Source organism: Xiphophorus couchianus, chromosome 7 (genome assembly GCF_001444195.1).
Source record: "Xiphophorus couchianus chromosome 7, X_couchianus-1.0, whole genome shotgun sequence".
NCBI lineage: Eukaryota > Metazoa > Chordata > Actinopteri > Cyprinodontiformes > Poeciliidae > Xiphophorus > Xiphophorus couchianus.
The window spans coordinates 12,512,903-12,534,696 of record NC_040234.1 but is presented as its reverse complement, the minus strand read 5'-3'; the positions used below and the strand labels follow the sequence as shown (position 1 = coordinate 12,534,696).

The 21,794-nt window shown below is 38.4% G+C and overlaps 1 protein-coding gene across 4 annotated transcripts in view; it reads left to right on the top strand.

Annotated features, from left to right (window-relative positions):
• The first annotated feature begins 270 nt into the window (after positions 1-270).
• The window catches only part of sytl5 (synaptotagmin-like 5), a 45,175-nt gene continuing 23,651 nt past the window's right edge, over positions 271-21,794 (top strand). Inside the window, exon 1 of one of the 4 annotated variants that reach the window (XM_028023849.1) lies at positions 271-417. The gene's annotated coding sequence lies outside the window, so the exon portion shown is untranslated. The remainder of the gene's footprint in view (positions 418-21,794) is intronic. The other 3 variants (XM_028023847.1, XM_028023846.1, XM_028023848.1) reach the window with 3 other exon arrangements.

The window sequence follows — 21,794 nt, the reverse complement described above, 5'->3', positions numbered from 1 at the left end:
CCAGCGGATGGCAGCAGGGAAATCCACGGTACATAATGTGGGCTGTGACAATGGGGAGATTCCCACAGCTCTGCAGCGATCTGCTGCTCTGAGCGAAATTATCTACGGATTCATTCATAAAGTCCGCAAACATGGGAATGAAACTGTCGCATTGGCATAAGAAGAAAAGGAAGAAGGGGCGAGGGGGGGGGGGAGAAAGAAAAACACATCTGTGGGGTAGCGTGCGTGCCCCCCACATGCACGCACACACACTGACACGCACACCACGCCCCCTCCTGTCAGGAACACCCTGGCGGTGGATCTCTGCCTTCAGACGGCGCTGAGACGCACCGACAGGCAGACACACTCGGCGCGATTCCCGGACTAATGTCCTCAGCCTGCCCCGCTCCTCTGCTGGAGAATCCCCGCAGCCGCCAGGTAAGGCTCCCCTCTGCGGGTCAGCCCAGTGCAATTTTTATTATTATTATCAGGCTTCATGTGGCCAGCCGCTGTCGCCGGTTTGCAGTTCCTGGTTCATTCTTTCTTTCTTTTCGTTTTTTTTTTTTGGAGTGATTTCGTGTTTTGGGTAGAGGAGGAAAGGATGGGAGGGGGTGCTTTCCGTCCGTCATCACGACCTCGGTGGACCGGGAACACATTACTGGGAGCAGACAGCCCACTTCCCCTGCAAAGTTAGGCGCGTTTAGGCAGGTGCAATGCAGCAGGAAAGCTCCTTTTCCTGCTCTCAGCCGCCTCCACTGGCTCCGACAACAGATGAACCAATGCATTAGTAAGACACTGATCCGTAGCACTTTAACTTCTTCCTGGAGATGATTAGATCAAATGATAAAAGTGGGTTTAAACGCCAGGACAAGAAGAAGTGAGCACTTTAGCAGGTGTATGTCTGCTTGTTTGATGCTGACCCTGCTCATGGGTTCTCCAGGATGTCCCGGCTCTCCTCAGGGGTGAATGGTGTTTCTGAAAAAGGTCAGATGTATATTCTGCTGCTGCTGCTGCAGGGTTAGATGACACAATGCACTGAAGAAGACACAGGCTGACCTCATTCCACTTCACAGGTTTTTGGTTCAAATAGCCAGATATGATGATGTAAGATGGTGGGAGATGCAGATGTTTGCGGTGTCGGACTAATTGTTCATAATTGAAGCCCCCGCATATGATCAGAAAGATCAGGATTTTACTTTAGTTTAAGCTGAATATTTAGTTAATATATTTTGTGTGCAACAAAACACTTATCGGGTTAAAAAGACGAGGCGGTTTGTTACCTTCAGAGCCAGAATGAATCCAGATTAACTGAGAAAGGATGCAGAACTGTTGAGGGTTTTTTTTTTGAGTATATCTTTTTTACTTTAACCTCCGATCTCATCACTAAAATTAAAATATTTTTTCTCCACTTGTAGTTTAAGGAGCTGTGAATTACTCTTGTTGGCATCAAGCATTGATCTGTACCCAGTCTGAGCTGCCATGGTGAAGTAAAAATATTACAAAGATATATTCTGCTTTTCCAAGTAGCTATTTCGCTTGTCAGATGCATTTGGCTGCTGGCCTAAGTGGGTATTTACACTGAGTGAGTAGCTACAGAAAACATGTTATTGCAGTAAGCAAAGTGTGTGTGCTTATAGCTCACGCTCAGTCAGACTGGATGGAGAGCTTGAGTGAACAGTTTTCAGGTGCTGCCACATATTCTCACTTGGATTTGGGTCTGGACTTTGACTGTGCCATTATAACACTTGAATATGCTTTAATCTAAACCCTCCCATCGTAGCTGAACCTCTCTCATCGTCTTGAGTGTTTTGCAGCCTTTAACAGACTCACTCATGCTCCCGTCATTGTTGACTGCAGCTTCTTTGTTCGCACTAGAGGAAAATAAACCCATAGCATGATGCTGCCTTGGCTGGTTATATATTGTTATGACCTAACTTTGTTCTGTTGCCTTTCTAGATGCCATTTGATTACAAGATTTCATTCTAAGACCTTTGATGCTGTCATGAATCTACAAATAATCCACTATTTGGTTGCACTTGATAGGTGCATCAGATTGAACACATTATGCACACCATGCTTTTTCTATTTTTATTGATGAATAAACATTTAAAAACCATGTTTCACTTCATAGTTTTGCTCTACTTTCCTTAGCTTTATCACAATAAAGAAACGCTCTTTAGAAAAACTAAAAACCTTTTGCTTGCAATGCAACAAAGCATGAAGAAGTTTAAGGATATGAATACTTTTTTATGCCACTGGACTTAAAGTGCTGTCATAATATTGTGTGGCATTACCATGATAACAATAAAAGTGACAATAAGAACTATTTATTTCTCCTTCTCACATAAAGAAGCGTGATTTGTATCACTAAACTGCTCACAGTAACAGCATTTAATCACATTTTCAAATATATTGACATGTAATGATATTGTCATTGAACAAACAGTGGTGAAAATACCAAAGCAAACAATTCCCACAGATAGTCTTGGTGGTTTTAAACCTCATCATGAAAACAATAAATCAAAATATGATGTAATAAATAAATAAACGATCTGATAAATATCCACTCTTATTGTCTAAAGGCTTCGTTGTTAGAGGCATGTGTTTCTGGTTCAAATGATCTCTGCTAAAATTTATGCTGCAGTGAATTTCACAAGCAAGAAGCCAGGGTTCGGTTTAAAAAATCCTATTATACTGTAATTTGTCACAGTGGCACTCCTCCAAATTGGTTCATTTGGCTTCCATAAGCAAAAAAGATGCCGTATCTGCTGAGGCTGTTTTTATCATTGTCACAGGAATACCTCCCTAATGATAACTGAGCCTTTGCACAGCACTCAGGCTGGAGGCAGAGGGGAAGGGGTGAGGGAACAAATGGATGGATAAAGCAGCAGAGAAAGCCAGCGAATGCAGGGATTCCCTGATTTCTCTCCATGCAGGCAGCAAGGCTCAGGCAGTAGAGCGAAAAGAAACCCCTGGGGAGAGCAGTCACACAGCGTTAGAGGGCTGCATCTCCACGATGAGGCAACAGAGAACGGAGCCCCTTCAGCACCACAACGTGTGCTGACAGATATAGACGCAGTATTATAGCAGAGGTTTCAGGCTGCAGCTCATCCTGTCAGACCACTGTGTCACAGGTATTCCAGGCTACGGAGCTGTCCGTCACGTCATAAGTCACTTATACTTTCTGTTATTTGAGCAGCCATAGCAAAACCTCTTTTGTTTACATACAAATGATATATTAAGGTGTGCAGTATATACGAAGGAAATCTGAGATGCACCGCCCTGCACATGCATGACACAACATAAACTTAAGATTGACTTCTATTTATTTCTCAGTAGCAACATTTTCCCAGAAAATTAAAAGAAAAAAATGTCCCCAGCAGCTGAAGCATTTCTTTAAAATGTATGTAATTTTTATAATTTATAATTTATAATTATAGCATTTTGAAACCTCCACACATAAGGCGCTCGACTGACGTCACGCAAAAGATTAAGCTTAGTTTTTCTCTGTACATTACTCACTAATTACTATTTTAAATTTGTTTTTGTTTATCTTATTGGACAAGAGAGATCTTTGTTTTTATAAACACAAACATTGTTTAACAACTCTGGGACAATATGACTGAGAATACAAATGTGAACACGGGTTGTCTTCAAGAAAATGTGGCGTTGCATCGTTGTTAGAGGTTAATAATAAAAACAAATTCTGCAACTTACTTAAAGGAACGACTTGTTATCCATCCATATTTTATTTCCTCTTTCCAATATAAGGAAATATGTGTTTCCTTACACTGGATAAGAGATGGATTAAACCCTGGACAGGTCACCAGTCCATCACAGTGACTTATCATCTCAGCAGAATGTTGATTTAATATTAATAGGTAAATTGCCATAAGATACTTGTTTTAAAACAACAAAATGAAGTTATCTTTGTTTCTAAGCAGGTAGTTGAAGAAGGACACATAAAATGTCCTCAAATTGCATCTTTTAACTGAAATCTTTTCTTAATTTTTCAGTCAAGCGTTGTCTGTCGTTGGTATTTAGGGTGCAAACAAAGTATTCAGCAGAAATGATTAACATGTACATTAGTTGGTTTTTTTTGAATAAGTATAAACTGTTTGTTCTTGAAATGAACTGAATTAGCTGGTAGTCCAGTTTAACCTCTAGAAGTATCTTAGCTCAATATCTAACGTTGAATTGAATATGTTTTAGGCGTTGGATCATGATTTTGCTTCACTTCGTGCTCCATTGTTTTGTGGTGCCGAACTGGTGAATAATTTGTGTTTTAAGTGTGCATCTGTTTTCACGTCTGAGATAAATGTGCAGCAGCCTCTCTAACACATGAGAAGGATCTGCTAAGAGACAGATTAGATCCAGATTAAATCTGATGATAGCCTGAGCTTCTGTATCCGTGCTAATCAGAGCTGCTGTGCTGAATAAGCTCTGCTCCCTGGAGTGCAGTGTTTTGTGGGGTTTCCCTCCCTTCCTCCCACTCGCTCTGAAGCCGTTCCCGTCCCTCGCTTCACAAAGTGTGCTGCATGCCGATTTTACATGCAGCCTAAAGCTCCATTTGGGCTCAGAGATACATCACACTTCCTTTCAGCCTGGGCCGCAGCGAGGCAATCAGTGGGAAACCTATCGACACGACATCCATACTCATGCTGCTGCTAAAAGAAGAAAAAAAAAACTACTAAAAGCAGACATGCAATTTGGAGGAAGAAATGGTTCGGTTGAGTAATAGATTGCAGTGATGTCAGAGGGCACTGCTTTCCTTTTGCCCTCCTTAAGCCTGGAATATGAGGACACTTACCTCTGTAGATGCTTCAAGCAGCAGATATTAAATAGCAGATACTAAAATTCTAAGCGTACGTTCGTGCAGATATATATCGCATGAAAAACATTTCTAAATGTTGCAACTTTTGGGACTTTATTGTCATTGGATGCCTACCAGGATGTGCTGAGTGGAAAAGTCAACACAGCTCTGGTGCACTTCAAACAGACATTAATTAGGTTTTCTGTGGATTTGAGATGCAATAATGTCACGTTTAGTCAAGAAATATTTGTGGAAAGATGAAAAGGCGCAGTAATGACAACAATGAATGCGAGAAATTGTTTTAAAATACACCACATGCAAAACAGAGATTTATGGATGATGTGAAAGAAGACGTGAAGTTAGTTGGTGTGAGGGAGCAGAGGATGAGGCTAAATGGAGACAGATGATTCGCTGCAGTGACCCCTGAAGGAGGGAAATCTGACAGAGAAGAAGAAAGAAGATCAACCAAGCTAAAAGAGATTGACTGATTGTGAAAATACTGGACTACTAAGAGGCCTTGCTCATAGAAAGCAGCAACCGCAGTACTGTATTCTGCTCCATCTTCCCTTTCTTTTCATTGATAGATTCATCACCAGGTCTTATTTTATCGGCCAACAAATATAACATTAACTTAAATTTCAACTTTTAAAACCTTCTTTCAATTTTGCAGCAACCAACTCCCTTAAACCTATAGGTGCAATTTGGAGTTGTGTGTGCTTCTCTGTGTCACTGACCCTTTTTTGGCAAACAACAAACCGATTTCTATGTGCAAGGGGACTACAGCATAAAGCAATAAAGGGCATTTATTGTTTGCAAAATAGAAAGAGAAACATCCTTTATTCTCCCACAAAGGGAAAATTAGGATGTAACAGCAGCATCAGATATAAAAATTCACACCAAAAAGTTCAGTCTGTCTAAAACACATTACATAAAAAACAATGTATGAATAGTTTCAAGAGATCAGACTGAATTATGTCAGTTTTTCTCTTCCAATGCGATGAACAATTATTGATGGGGTTTTAAATAACGACTCTGTGAACATTTTAATCTTATAATCTTGGAAAATGATCTCTATTTTCAGTCAGCCTCACCTATGTTTGTTCTAGAGAGCAAAGATTGTTCTCTGTGTGGGTTTATTTACCAACCTTCAACTTCATTAGAGTTTAAACTGATCCTTATTTTCCATTTGCCCATATGACTCATGTCATAACTTTGTTTTTATTGCTGTTTTTATTAAGACTACACAGACATTTCATCTGTTTCAGAACCTGTAATTAGCCTGTGTGATGTTATATAATTTAAGTAGTGATTCTTTATTATTTATTATTGGTCATTGTTTAATAATGTTCAGAAGAGTGTAACGTTTGTCCCTGAAACATATTCGTCTGGTTGCCACCCATACAAGCTGAATCAATTAATAGTTGTAAAATGTTTATTTCTAAGGCTGGATGCAGGATTCAACATGAAATTATCAAATATTTTATTCATACAAAGAGTTTAAAAACACAGAAATTTGCAGATTTATAGTTGCTTGGACCGTGACTTTGGGGGAAACAGAAAACATGGTTATTGTATAAGAGCAGTGAAAGGAAATTAAATGTTTAGATGATAGCTCACCTCTATATAGGGATCATTAATCTTCACTCTGTTCTGTGAACTGTCTGAAAGAGTTCATAGAAGCAATAATCTGACAGATAAAAGGCTCCTTCATTTGCTCTCTTCCGAGCTTCAGGTCTGTCTGCAGAACAGCAACGTTAAAGGTTGTGATGTGCACATAATTTAGTTTCAATAGCAAGTAAAGTAACAGAAACTACTCGGATCTCTTACCTCCTACAAGTCAGATGATAAATAAAATATCTTCCTAAATTTTCCTCTAATTATCTCAAAAGGACAAAAAAAACCCAAATGTACATTTTATCCAGATTATTCAGCAAGGCTTCAATGGTTCTAGTCCCTTCAAATTATGTCTGATGTTATTTAATTGACTAAGTTAAAATGCACAGTTATATCATGAGGAAATGGTTTTGCTTGGATTGGCTGAGGGATTATAGCTAAAATGAATTGTTCTTGCTCATTTCAAACCATTCATTAAATACTGTAATATAATTTTGTGACTGATATGCAGAAAAGAAATGAGATGTTGACTTTAAATGTTGTGAACAGGACGTGTTCCCTTGTGACAGTGTTTACATCGCAGTCATTTGCTGTGCAATGCCCACATAAAAAATCGAATCATCTCCAGGAAATCTTTGTTATTTTATTTTGCCGTATGTCACGGTTGACATGTTTCACCCACTGTTTTACTTTCCAAATATTTGTTTTTCTTCAGAATCGTTAGTGCATTTCAAATCAAACAAGCAGAGTCAATTTGTCTGACTCTTTGTACTTCTGCGGCCAGAGTTTCTTCGATTTTGGCCGGGATCAAGGATTTTCCAAACTAATGGGAACGTGGGAACTCATAGTTACAAATGAGTGTGAGAAATACATACAAAAAACTACCATTAAACTTAAGCAACAAATCAAAATGTTGGGAGCAATGTGTTTAAAACTGTTGTTAGCTATGGATTTAATTTGTCTATTTTAACCCTAAAATTTAAAACCTAAACATTCATAAAAGTGAGAATACCATGAGCCCAAGTATCACTCAGAGGCTGTTTGTTTGCCACTGAGTTATTTATGAGTCAATGTGCTGTATTGAACAACTTGTTTCTAAATCTGTTCATAAAATCAATGTTGGTATGTTAATATCACCAGGGCTTTTTAAAAATTTTTTTTTTTAAATAAATCCTCTTGCAGCACTGAATCTGATTCCAGTTTGCAGCGCTGCAGGTAAATACTGATCAGAGGTCAGCTGGTCAGGACTGTAGAGGATGTTCACAAGCACTGCATGTTGATTAAAGCAACATTTCTGAATTAGTCTTGTGTTGTTTGGACATCCTTCTGCACAGACACTGAAAATATTGATGTGACATTTACAGAAAAGGCCTTTAAACACACAGGTTAAGTTTTGCATTAGAATCAGTCAAAATAATATACAGTACAGACCAAAAGTTTGGACACACCTTCTCATTGAATTCAATGAGAAAGTGTGTCCAAACCTTTGGTCTGTACTGTGTAATACATAGTTCAGCCTCTATAGAACCAAATGAGGGCTGCACAATATAACAAAAGCATGTGATATATTTGGTAAATGTCACAATTAAAATATGACTTAAGTCTACAGTAATGGCGTCAATCTGCTATGAGTTTAAGGCTGGATAGTGAGAATTTGATTTATATAATATTTAAAGGTTCTTCTTCTATTTATTGATATTGCGTATACTAACATTGTGGTAACAATGAAACTGTCAAACAGGTTTTTTTTTTGTCTCTGAGACGTCATAGTAGGCATTAGTTTACATAACAAAATATTGCTAACAATGATAATGTGCTCCAAGTACAACTGGCTAAGTTTTTAATAGTAGTTATGATAGATATTTGTTCTTTAGGAGAGTTTAGCTGGTATTCTTTACATTAACAGAAAAACCCTAAAACATGGCATTCTGTTCCTTGATTATTTTTCAGCATGGAGATGAATTTGAAGTGGATCAGAGCGGACTAAAATAATCAGATTTGATCTTTTCAAGCCCCAACCTTTTATCCTTCAGGGATCTGCAAAACTCTTTCATTCTGCATTTATTTACTGCCATGGAGACAGACTGATGAGTGGTCCAGTTAAAGCCCCATCTGAGCTCCACCACTTTGCTGGCCAACGTTTCAGTCAGTCGACAGCTGAAGCTCAGCTGGTCAGGACGTTTGGTCAGGGTACGTTTTTTATTTCCAACACAATGAACAAATTAAATTGTAACGACTGGATAAGGAAAATCTACAACTGAGCACCTGATTCAGTCACACACAAATCACAAATTTAAATTTTTTAGTTTGTAGATTGCCTAATGTTTATTATATTTGGTCTGTATATGACTGCTGCTTTGAGATGTCAAATATTTAGCTATGTAGCAAACACACATGGAAATTAATTAAATAATAAACGTTAAAAAAGAAAACAGATTCATACCAGTGAAATATGTGAAGAGCGTCATTGTCCTCATACCGTTTGCTTCGGCCTCAGCATCCATGTTAGAATCCATCATGGTTTCAGTCATTAACTGGCTCAGTTATGTAAGATCTTTCATTTTGATTGTTTGTATCTCCATCAGACCCGACTGAAAATAATTAATCCATCATAGGGCTTCGTAGAACCACCAAATAACCCTAAAAGTTGAGACTTTATGTCAGTCTCAGTTGTTTTTTTAAATTTTTCTCGCCATCTATTGTCAGTCCTTGTGAATTCCCAACATATGAAAATAATGTGAGTGTTTTAGCTTGATTTGAAAAGCTTTTTTGTGAACTCCTGCAATGGAAATTTGTTCCCGTATTATTAGTATGATTGAAGTTTTTGAAAATTAGACTTGTTTTGAGAGACATAATGATGTGGCAGCATGTTGGCTTCTTTCACAGAAAAACATTGAATATGGCTCCGCCTGGTTCAACACTGGAACCACTTAAAAAAACACAAATAGAAATCAGACCCTCAGATTAGATTTTAGCTGGAGTCGCTTCCTCTCTGTAGCCCAGCTCTTTTGTTCTCCCTTCTTGTAGCTTTCGTGCTTTAATAACAGGATATTTCACAACCTTACAACTTTTAAGTCCTTTTTCAGAACTTCAGCATTTATAAAGGACAATAACAAAATCACGAACTGAGTTAAGGCTCAGTAGCTTTTCATGTATCTTTGTGACGAATGTACCAAGAGCTGATTAGAAATCCTGGAGCAGCTCTGAACTTTAGATTTTATTTATTTGTTTCCTTTTTTATGTGAGGATTCAGTAATTGTGTCTGGTTTTGATGAAACACAAATCATGATGCCCTTTCTGTCAAAACAGTCAAACCTCTAAATGTTGCTCACCGCCTTTTGATTATTTCATAGCTGCGGTTGTTTAGCCTCATATTCAGGCTGTTATGAAATGGTTTACTCTGAAGGCAACCATACAGAACTGAGACTCTAAAATTTTAGTCTAGTTGGTAAGTAAAATGATTAAAACAGAAACATGCTCTTTATAGGTATTTTCTCAACCTATATAAAAAGAACCACAGACCTTACTTAATTTTCAACCAAATAAAATATCCTTTCAGCCTAAAATTTTACACACCGTTTAGTCATTCCTCTGTGATTAATGCCAGTATTTCTGACTTTTTTCCATTAGCCTGCTGTCGTTACAGGAGAGCTGCTCATTGTGGCGGAGCTGGAGTTATGAAATATTCAGTCGTGTTAGTGAAAGAAGAAGGAGCTGAATGAACCCGAAGGTCTTCTTTTCTGGCAGTGAAGCTGCAGCAGCTGCATTTGAGGTTACGACTAAATCTAGGTTAATAACATCCAGCCTCGATATCTGAAGCTCTTATCTGTTGTTTTTTTTAAAGTAGCAGAAAAAAACAGCATATCTGACTGGATGAAACTAGGGATTTCATTAAAAATGCTTGTGATAAAACACATTTCGAAAATCCCAAATTCCTAAAAGAGCTGCGTTTGTAGAGTTGAGCTGGCTGAAGATACTTGTTTCCCAACAAACAGATTTCTAACGCTTGATCCATCTCACAGTTTATACTCAGATCCCAATGTGTGGAGCCAGCAGCAGACTGCAGCTTCCAGGCTGGACTCTGTTTTGGCAGAATAAATTGGCCGGTTTCAGACTCAGGAAGCGTTGATTACACTGGAGACTGGAGGTGGAAAGGTCAACACTCATCCTTGGCGTCTCTGCCTCGGCCAGAAGGAGACCTCCCCCTCGTCTTAATTAATCAAATAAACACAAACAAGCTGATTTATCAAGGCGGCTGCACACCAGAATTGAAATAAGAGAGTCATCATGTGACTCTGACAAGCACTGGCTGTACACAGCCTTCATTTTGAAGTTAGAAATTATTCTTTTGTTCAGTTCAGCTATTGGCAAATAACTTTCCTCACTGTTTCTTATAAAAGTAGTTTAGTGTGTTGGCCGTTGTAAAAGATCTTGTTAATAAATTTTCTGCTGGAAACTGAAGCTACAGTTTTGTTTTGTTTTGTTGTTGTTTTTTCATAAAAAGTAATTATTACCAAATGATAATGTTAAAATGTCTGGCTGTGTTTATAAACATAATCGCAAGCCTCATTTATGAAGTCAGCTGGAGGCAGAAGATGTGAGTGCAGCTCCTAGAGGTGTGTGTGTGTGTGTGTGTGTTGACCTGTTTCCCCAATGGAAACGCTTTAAAACAAAATAATCTTGGTGAAATATGGTTAACATGGTTTCTACAGCTTGACCCACAACTCACATGGTGGATTAAGATGAAAAGCAGAATTGATAAAAGAAAAAACACAATTAATAAAAACCTTTATTTTGTTGTTAAAATGTGAAAACCTTCTTAGAATATTGTATTTTAGATATTTTTTTTCCATTTTAGATTTCTTTTATATGCTTTAATATGCCATAAATAAATAAAAGGACTAATTAAGGCCAAAGCTTCTGCTCCAATAAGGGGCTTGGATATTTATTAACATGATTCTGTCTCATAATGCCGAAGCAATTTTATTTCAAAGCAGCCATTAACATTTAAAGTGTATTCAGGAAAGCATTAGCTTCATGCAACAGTGATCCAGGGCTGCAAAGAGTAGAAAGAAAGACCAAAAATACTGTTTTGTCTTCTTTGTTTAGTATTGCTTTCACATTCTGCTTTGTTTTAAGGTAAATAATTTAAACTGAGGCTTTTACAGTGCAACTCTTTGTTCTGGTTATTACTGAGTACCTTTCTAAATGTCTTCCTGGAGGTCATGTTGCCTTTCTCTTATTGCTGGTCTTTTATTCCTTCACTCATGCGCAATGAAATAAACAAGCATTTATTTCATATCATTGCACTCCCTTGTTTGCTTAGATGAACAGAAGCACTTTTTTCTGTAATTTTCCCCTTAATTAGAGGCTGAAATCACACCAGCAGAACTCAGCAAAGTAAAGGTTAAAGAAGAAAAGAGGAGAGAGCGAGAGGACAGTCGAAAGGTCATGTTTGGATATGTTATTTAGAGCTTCTGAAAATGTTGGTTTGCTTTTCTCATTTTCTGCTCCATTTGGCCTGAAAGAAGAGAGCAGAGGCCCGGAGGCTGGATAGGTCTTTACTGACGAGCGCTCCAGTGAGAGTTGTAATGCTGCAGCAACAGTGACACGCGGGTTCAATAGCTGTGAGGGCAGCGTTTTAATTGTTAGTCATTGCCCGTCACGAACATACCATTAACAAAAGAGGCCTGGGAGCTGGGAAAATAATAATCTGAAATGAACTCCATTTTCTTACAGCAGGGCTGTGTTGATGCAATCCACTGAAATTAGAACTGGCCCTTATTGCTTCATGTAGTCGTTTGCTATTTGCTGTTTTGTACTCGGCATGTAGGTTTGATCATGCATGCTCTCTTTGCAGCAGTGGGTGGGTGGATGGATGGATGGATGGATGGATGGATGGATGGATGGATCAGCTAATTCACAGCACTTGTCCCTAGATGGGTTTTTAAACTTCTTAAAACTATTACAAATTGAAGTAATAATCATTTAAAATAGCACAACAAAATATTGTTGTGCTATTTTTCACTGTTTGAAACAAACAGTGAAACAGTGAATCATTTAAAATGGATACAGTTTTGTTTTTGACATAACCAGAGTTTTCTGTATTTTTTGAGCGTACTAAAACTGGTCATGGACTTTAAATCAACAGGAAGTGAGTTTCGAACTGCAGATCCTCTAATATTATCATCGGGTAATTTAATCTAATTGCTGATTTTGTCAGAAGAATACTTGTTTTCTAAGTTGAATTGAATTGTTAGATAAAAATCCACTGTCAGCTATCAGAGGACCATTTTACTCCTTGTTTTAAGACATGTGTCTGCATTTGAGTCGCTATTTTATGTCAGAGCCATAATCCCCAGGTGCACAGCAGTGCACGAGTTCGACTTTTTTCTGCTTCAGCACACCTAAATAAAAAATATATAGTTTGAACGTTTTCTTTCTGTACTCTCAACTTTTCCCAGGTGGCTATGCACGTTTTAGAAACACTCTGCTGGGTTCTGGTTGCTCTGATGATTTCTGGTACATAAAGCACCGCTTACTGCCTTTTACGGGGCGTGGAGATAAACCTCCATCTCTGGACTTGAAGCTCTATCGGGTTCTGTTTTGCACCTCCTGTCCACCTTCTTCTGTCATGTTTTATGCAAACGAGAGTAAAAATCAGGAAAGGCTTTGCGGAGAAGCTGGCAGAAGATGTGCTGTGTATTCCTAAAGTCTCACCATGACTTTTTAGCACAGCTACGAATCCAGCCGCCTCCTTTCAGATGCTCTTCTGCACGGAAAGACACTTCTGGCGAACTCTGTAGAGACGTAGAGCATCTGAGTGAATACGTGCGCAAACGGGTCAATGCTGCCTGTAAGGTGAAATCTCTTTTGGTGGTTGAGGAAACTAAAAAAAAAGAAAAAAAAAGTGGCAGAACATTTATTGATCCTCATCCTCAGTCAAAGCAGACAAACCTCCCAATTAAGATGTTAGATCACACATATTCACTGCTGGCCTCCTTTAATTCTTCCTGTTGCAATCTGGTTTCTTCGCCCTCCTCCTACACCTCCTCTTCCAAACAGTTTTGTAATTAGAGACAAAAGGCCAAATCTGGCAGGGAGAGAATGCCAGTCACCGCTATGCCAAGTGTCGGCCTTGACGCAGGTGAGTTACTCATATGAATGTCTAATGCCGCTTCATTACCTATAAGACAGGCGAGTAATTAAGGTTTCTAATTGGATTCTGATTGACAGTACAGGATATGATGTGTCTGTACAGAGTCATTGACATGCAGGGGGTTCAGAGGATGAGGAAGAGTGACGATTGGCAGCGACATGAACAGTGTGCCTGACAGGTCATCAGTGCACTGCTGCGGCGCAGATATGTTATCTGCCCCGAGGTGATGTGCTTGTGTGTGAATCTGTCAAATCCAGACAAAGCAGGGGAGTGAAGCAGTGAGATACAATTAAATGAAAGGCAGGAATACTTTCCCAGCTGGACAAACAGGTCGCATCCAACAAGACGGAAAATGGAGGAAGGAAGTCTTCTCGTCAATTTCAGCACCTGCCGGTGTGAAACGACTCATCTTCTGCTTTCTGGAGAGATGGTGTTTGCCGATTGATTTCACCTACCTGGGACTACAAGGCTCCACATCCGGTCACAGGAAGTGGACGACATGCAGAAAGAGAGAGAGAGAGACGCCACAGAGATAGCAGGATGCATCTTATTGGTCTCGTTTCCTTTAAATCGAGATAAGCAGCCAGAAAGCATTTCTGAACATGATCTCTTTCAGGCTCCTCACAGCATGAGGCTTGTTTTTCTTCTCGCTGCCTTTGAGAGAACACTTGTCTTCTCGAGGCTCCGCTGGTAAATCAGACGAGCCTGACTCTGCATTTTATGTCCAGAAGTCAATCTGAAGAGTTCGGTGCTTCTTTGCATCATGTTGCAAAGCAGAACTCAGAGTCTGGACTCGGGGACATGCTTTATGTTCAGGTGTTGAGCAAATGTGCTGAATAGTAAAACAAAACTTTTAAGTACATACATGAAAATCTTAGATTATTACCAAAGAAGTCTATTCATTGCAGCAGAAATGGATCCGTTTTCATTTCTGTTTGTTTTGCTTTGCAGGTCACTGCTCCCATTAATATTTAACTGGATGCTGCAGACGGCTGTTATGAGCAGGCTAGGACGTGCCAGCGAATAAACAGAAGCATTTAAAACTGAAAAGCGAGATGAAGTCATGTTTTAAAATGACTAGATTCCCTTGAAGCATTCACATTCTCAAATCTGTCAGATGACTTATTACCCCGCAATAACAACTCAGAAATAGTCCAAATTAGGATGTATTTTTTATTTCTTTCCTACTTACAGAAAGTTTCTGTTTATATCATAGGTTTGTGGTGCCTTTCTATCCTAAAGAAAGATATAAAACGTCAGATATTTCACAAAGAGATATTAACATTCATGGAAAAACCTCACATAACCTTATATTAAAGCGGAAAGTACTGCCCTAGAAAGGCTTACAGTATTCAATTATGCCGCATAACTGATCAGTACATTATTGCGAGGGAACGCAAAAGAAAAAAAAAATCCCCATGTCCTCTGGAGGGCTCCGTAGGTTTTTCATGAAAATAATATCTCAATCTTATAATGTTAACAAATTTCAAATATTGACAGCATGTCTGAGATTGTTATTTTGGTCTTTTAAATATTTTCTCCTCTACCTGATTTAATATCAGCTTGTTAGAAAATATGACTAAATGCAGCTGTTATGTACTGTTTTATACAGAAACAAAAATAAAATAGTTAATGTGTTTTTTTGGAGACTTTATCTTGAGCTTTCCAATCATTTGCTGTCTGGTGACTCATTGCTACAAAAGACTGCTGCTTTACTTCCTATATTCATCAATAATTTTTATTGTTAATATCAGTGCTTATATTTGGCTTGAATTATAAATACACATTTTAATGTATGTATGTATGTTTTTGTTTTTAATGTAATGAGGTTGCCTGTCTCTACCAGGTCTCCCTTCTAAAAGAGAAATCTGATCTCAGCGGGACTAACCTGGTTAAATAAAGGCTAAATAAAAAAATAAAGTCAGTGCTAATTCAAAAATCCAATCAAAAGTACATTGAAGAGCAACAATAGATGTTTTATTGCCGGTGGTGATTAAAGACATATGACAGCGTAGGATGTTTGTTAAAGCAGGATGTAAAGATCTGTGATATATTCTCCAGTGTTTGGCTTGATATCCGTGTAAGTAGCTGTGAAGTGTGTTGATATTGACCTGTGGATGAATAATTAACGTTTCCTACCCTAAGAGCCAGTCCATTATCTGTATGTGTGGAAAACCTTGTGCTCTCTGACTAAAGAAAGACTGAAAAAGCTCACTGTTTAATGGTCTTAAGAGACACTTTCTGACGCTTGCGATCACACTTATTTGTGTGTTGCATTAATGATTCAGCATCCAGTGAATCACATTGTAAATTAGGGGCCATGCTTTGAAATATAACATTGCTAATGATCACTTTCAGACAGTGAGGATTAACCAGTGCAGCCGTATGAAATAATGAAACTGTATAATGTTTGCCATCAGTTCCCAGCCTGGTTTCCCTGTTTTTAGATGCATTTCTGTGGGAACTGTAATCTATTTAATTTACTTTAAACCTTTGTGGCTGGAGACATTTAGGGGAAAATCTTTAACCTCTCACAGAGAAAAACAACCCTCTAATTCACAGCCAATGAGCCACGGTTTGATTTATGTGCATTGTCTCTAAGGCTAAACAACCTGGAATCATTTTTGCAGCAATAACAAGGCTGGAGCTGAAGGAGGAATACAAATTTCAGCATAAGGATTCAGCATGACCTACATTTTCTCATAGACTACTTAGACGTCATCTAATGTCTCAATCTTGCACGTGTGCTGAAAACAGTGACCACTGATGAAAAATCAACTTGTTTTCTTGACACATCTGCAGAGAAAAATGTTTTGTGAAAGCATTTTTTGTCGATTCAGAGCAAATAAAACCTCGGTATACACATACTTTAATAATGAATCTGGACTGAAGGCATGTAGTTAATGAGGTAGACTTTCTGATTCTTGCTTGTTACTTTCCAAATCTTTTTGCTTGTCAGAAGTACCTGAGCATTAGAGGTGCTTGTAATTTAGCATGTTTCCATGATAAAAGTAAAATAAATCTGTGTTTGTGTAATTACAGCTTATGGCTTTAAATATAGAAAAATATATTTAAAGCTAGTTTGCAGACCTGGAAATACATTTTATTTTCAAGAATTGCTGGAGCAGAATACAAGAGGAAGAAAGGCTAAGAGGAGCCGATTGAAACCAGATATTTACATACACGGTCTAAAAGAAACATAACCTTTTTACCTCACTCTCACGTTACTAAGCTCTTCTGTTTCAATGTAGGTAGGACTATCAATATTATTTATATTTGCAAAGACATAATAATAAGAGAGTATAGAGTATTTTTTAGATAATTAAAAATAACTATCAAACTTTTTTTTATAAACCTAACCCTGCATTTTCAGCTTGCCTTGATGCATCAGCATATGCCAAGTAAAATGGTGTCATGTTTACATTTTGTAAGCATGACACCCTACAAACTCTATAATGTCTTGTCAATGTTGACACAAAACTTCCAGCTTGTGGCAAACTTTATCCCCGAGAGTCACACACATTTCCTGGAAAAAAAAGGATAAAACGACAAACACCTTGAGAGAACAGATGTTTGTTGTTTTTTATCACAGCAGCAGGGAAGAGCAAAACAGCGTGGCCCAGGGGGGAAAACACACATTGCACAGAAAAAAAAAGAAAACAACTATGATTTTCAAATTTAATGATCTGTGCTCTACTTAGCTCTAAAATATTTCTCAAACAGATTATCAGAACATTTCTGGGCTCTTTTTTTTTTTTTTTACTGCATTGCTGATATTCATCATCGTTAATAAAACAATCATGGTGCTCTAAGGTGGAGAGATGAGCTACAGGAAAGCCGGGTTTGGCTACAAAGGCAACACATGTTGGGAGGATCAGTTTGCTGTTGTTTTTGGTCTTTGGGGAGGATTTGGCAACAATGAAAAATGTATTAAAAATCAACAGGCTTATCCCTCAGAGAACATGAGAGCATCTTCAGTTCAGAGCCAAAATGCTCTGGTGGGTGACAGTTTTGTTAGAGGTGGGGAAACAAACCCATTGTCAGAGTTTGGGTATAATGTTGACAAAATGTTCAGAGAGCATCGCGTCACCTTGAGGTTCAACTGCAAGGTTGCATTTTTTTTTCTTCAGCCTTCGCTGACTATTTCTGGTGTACCGATTGCTAATTTTTCACTCGTTCCTGCTTTGCTTTACTGCCAAGCAAAGACCAGCTGTCTGCAGCTCACCTGCGGTTCTTGCTTGGCAGATTGATTCTGCTGCCTGTGAGCTCGGCCACCTGCAGAAAACGCCACACTGACAGCTGGCAAAAGGTACAAAACACCAACAAGTCGGCTTTCTGGCCCCACGGACAGATGATGCAACACAGATCAGCAGCAATTTAACCAATACATGCCAAAACAGCGTAGATTATGATTAGTGGAACAGGTGAAAGCCAAGATGTTTAAAAAGCTGAGAGTCCCTGTCGTTTGGTGCAGAGCTAAGGAGAAAGTGTGTTTCCTCGTCTGGAAAGTTTTGCAGCACACTCGTGTTTACTCAGGGCAGAGCAAGCAGCACCGGGGAATGTGTGTCATGTGTTCTTAGGGAAGGTACCGTCAGGACAACACCCCTATACACACACACACACACACACACAGAGAGAGAAAGAGAGACTAACACAGCTCCTCTGTAATGTGAGAGAAGCTCAGATAAATATTAGTTTCGCTTTATTGGCAGTGTTTACGGAGCGTTTGTCATGTATGCCCAGACAATTGGGAGAATTGTGCGGTTCAGCAGGCTGAGGTTACGTATCTTTGTCCAGGTATTTGTTTTTGCTTCCTGCTTTAAATATTCATAACAAACTTTATTAGCTGTGGTGCTTTGGATTACCTACCAGGATATAAACAAACAAGCAAAAAAGCTTTAAAACTCACAGAAATACATTTCTACAAACATCTACAGACAATCTAATAATTATAATGCTACAATGTAGGACCTGGAAATGGTTCAACATGTTAGAAAACTTCTTATTTAAAACAAAAAGGCTGCAATCAATACTGATGCTGAAATAATATATTATTATAGCTGTGATAAAAATATCTATAATACTTTCAAAACATTTTGGAGAGCTATTTAAGTAAACATTACCCCTTTATCTAGGTTTGATGTTTATGTTACAAAATCAACTTTATAAAATACAAAAAATACACTGTTGACTGCATTTATCCCTCACAAATAATCAGATATAAGCCCCGTTTATTTCTGTAGAAAATGATACATTTTGTCATTCTGCTCTTTAAAGTGTAATATAAGCAGCAATATGATTTCTGATTGACTATTTTTGTTATTCTTTTATTTTCTGAGAACAGGTGTTACCAATTTTGGTTCCTCTTTAAGAACAATAAGACCGTATGTTTTAAACAGTTTAAATGTTTTCTGACATCCTGTTATGATCTGTTAATACCCACTTAGTGTAGAAGAAGCAACATCTTGAGAGAGCTTCCTTTTGTGTCTTATTTTAGTGATTAATGTGGTTAGCAAAACTAGCACAGCAGTCTCTGTGTGCACTTACTAGGGAATGCTAACCTTTACCTTAACTTTGAGATTTTCCAAAAACCTGCCAACATTTCTGCATGGGCCGTATAGATAGAGGTTTAAAACTCAGCGGGTGGAAACAGAGCAACTTTGCTCAGCCTCTCGTCACCAATGTTAAGTCTTGCTCTCTCTTGCTCTCTTGAAGCCTAAATCAACAGCTGACATGTCCCAGTAGTTCAAACAAAATATGTTAAGTTTATACTTCCTCTCTGTGGTTTCTCTCACGTCATATTAAAATTCACCACAGTAGTAAAAACAGGTTTGAATCCCCATAGTAACACAGGAAGAGTGCTGTTGCTAGCCCAAACTTTTAGCGCTTCTACAAGGCATTCGATCTTCTTGTCACAGGTCAAGGCAAATTAAGCTGAAAATAATTTTGAGTCTAATTAATAAACTGATTACAATAAGAGAAGTTTCTCTGAAAATTTTCCCTTCTCCCCACTCCTGCTACCGGTCATAAACACGTTGCACTCACTCATAGACTCCTTCTGGTTTCTGGCATAACTTTTAATATTCAAAGTCTTGGAGAGCTGCTTTGGATGAGCGCACAGCTGCTGATTGCTGGTAAAAGGTTTGAAGAGTCTGAATAACGACATTTAATTTACCTGACCTTTTCTAGGCTGGAAACAGCTAACAAGATAATTAAAGACCGAGGGGGTTGGTAAAAAGTATCTGAAAGCTCAGACTTTCTCTTTTTATTTTTCCAAAAATTTTCAACTTGAGGCTTTTTAATAAAATGTCTGATTATTCCCCTATTTTTCCTGGATACAATCATGTTTGCTTGCTAAAATAATTCATATGCGACTTGCTGTATATAGTTCAAGTGCTGCTATGGCTGAGTGCAGTCTATCAATAGTCTGTATTTAGAGCTGTAATGAAATTCAAATCTGCAGGATTCTCAAACCCCTCTTGTTTTCTTTATTCGCCGAGCACCGCGAGCCTCAAAAAAAAGATGTCTTCATTGGGCGCAGAGCAGCTTAAAATGCTCATAATCACTGATTTCATGATGTGCCTTTGGCTGCAAATGAAGTTTTGATGGTGCAGGTTCATCAGTGCTAATTCATGTAAAGTGAAGGGAAGAGGCAAGAGAAGAAAGAGGATGAATGAGGAGTGGAGGAGGCTGGTGTGAGCTTATGCTGATACTTGTTCTCCTTTGAATTTTTATTCCTCAACTTCAATTACCCAGGCTCAGGCAGGATTTCCTTTTCCTCATAAATGCTCTGCTGCTCACGTTACTCTGTTGGTTTCAAGAGCTATTGATGGATGGAGAAGGTGATTTATATATTTTTTTTTCTTTGCAAAATTTTTCCCATCTGTTTATTTAATCAGGAACTGCCGCTCCAGAAACAATATTTTTGATTTGTTTTCTGATTTAAGACACACTATTTCTCAGAGATGAGAATCACTCATAATCACTATTACTGAGGCGCTGTGGAGCTGTCAGATATCTACCAATTACTATCAGTTCCTCTTTTATCAGCAGTAATCAAAGCCACTCACCATTCCCGCTCCACATGAAGGAGGGACATTTTTACTGCTTTTTATCGCTCTCAGTGGACCATCTGTAATCAAGATTGCTGGCTGAGACGGTGAAAACATCCATCAGAGGGTTAATTGTTCAGTTATACTGCTTCCCAAATGTTATTGCATTGAAACAAATATCCAATGCACCAACTGTTTGATTCTTAGCTTTAATCCCTGAATGAAAGATGCTATATCAAGGTGACTATTAGCTTTTTGATGCAGAAAAAATGGGTTAGAAGGTGTTTCATTCATTATCTGGATGAATGTTTCAGAAGGCTGACATGTAGTTTTTGCATTGTTTAGAAGAAAGATGTGTTGGGAAGCATTAATCAATGGCTTTGATCCAGGTTTTAATTAGTAAGTCATTTAAAAGCTGCAGTTTCCAACAAAGTGATGATCCTGAATCTGAAGTGAAAAAAGCAAATTGTGAGAAAGAAGTCATAGAAAAGAAATTAAATGCACCTTCACTGACTTTTCTGAACCTAAAAATCTTTCAGGTCGGCCAACTCAGCAACATAAAACTCACTGAGGCAAAATCAAAACATAGAGTTAACTCCAAATGTTGAAATATAGCTTTCAGAGCTGCCTGTCTGTGGATGACAATGGTCATCCATGTCATTATGGACATTGCTTTGTGCACTGATGTTCGTACATGTTGGAACTAGAAGAGGCCGTCTCTAAACTTATCCTACAAAGTTGGAAGCATGAAATTGTCCAAAATGTCTTGGTAGTCGTAAAACTTTCCTTCACTGAAATTTTAATTGGCCCCACCATAGCCCCATACGCACAAAACTTTGTGCTTGACACAGTGAAGTCAGGCAAGCTACCAAACCCCGATTTCCAAATCACTCCGTTTGTTGTAACACAACTGGACGTATTGTACAGGCTGCATCTTTTCATTTTGGTCTGCTGTAATTCAATTAACGCCTCACAGCATTTTTTCACTAATGTTTTTAGACGCAGTCTGCAATCCTCGCTGCTGGAGTTTATACGCCTGCAGTACCAGACTGTAACACCTGATATCAATGATTTGGAAGGATGAGAGAATACTTTTGTTGAATTGAAAAACAAGACTGGAGGCCTCTCCATTGCCTCAGATACACTTTAACGTAAATTTACACCAGAGTACTTGGTG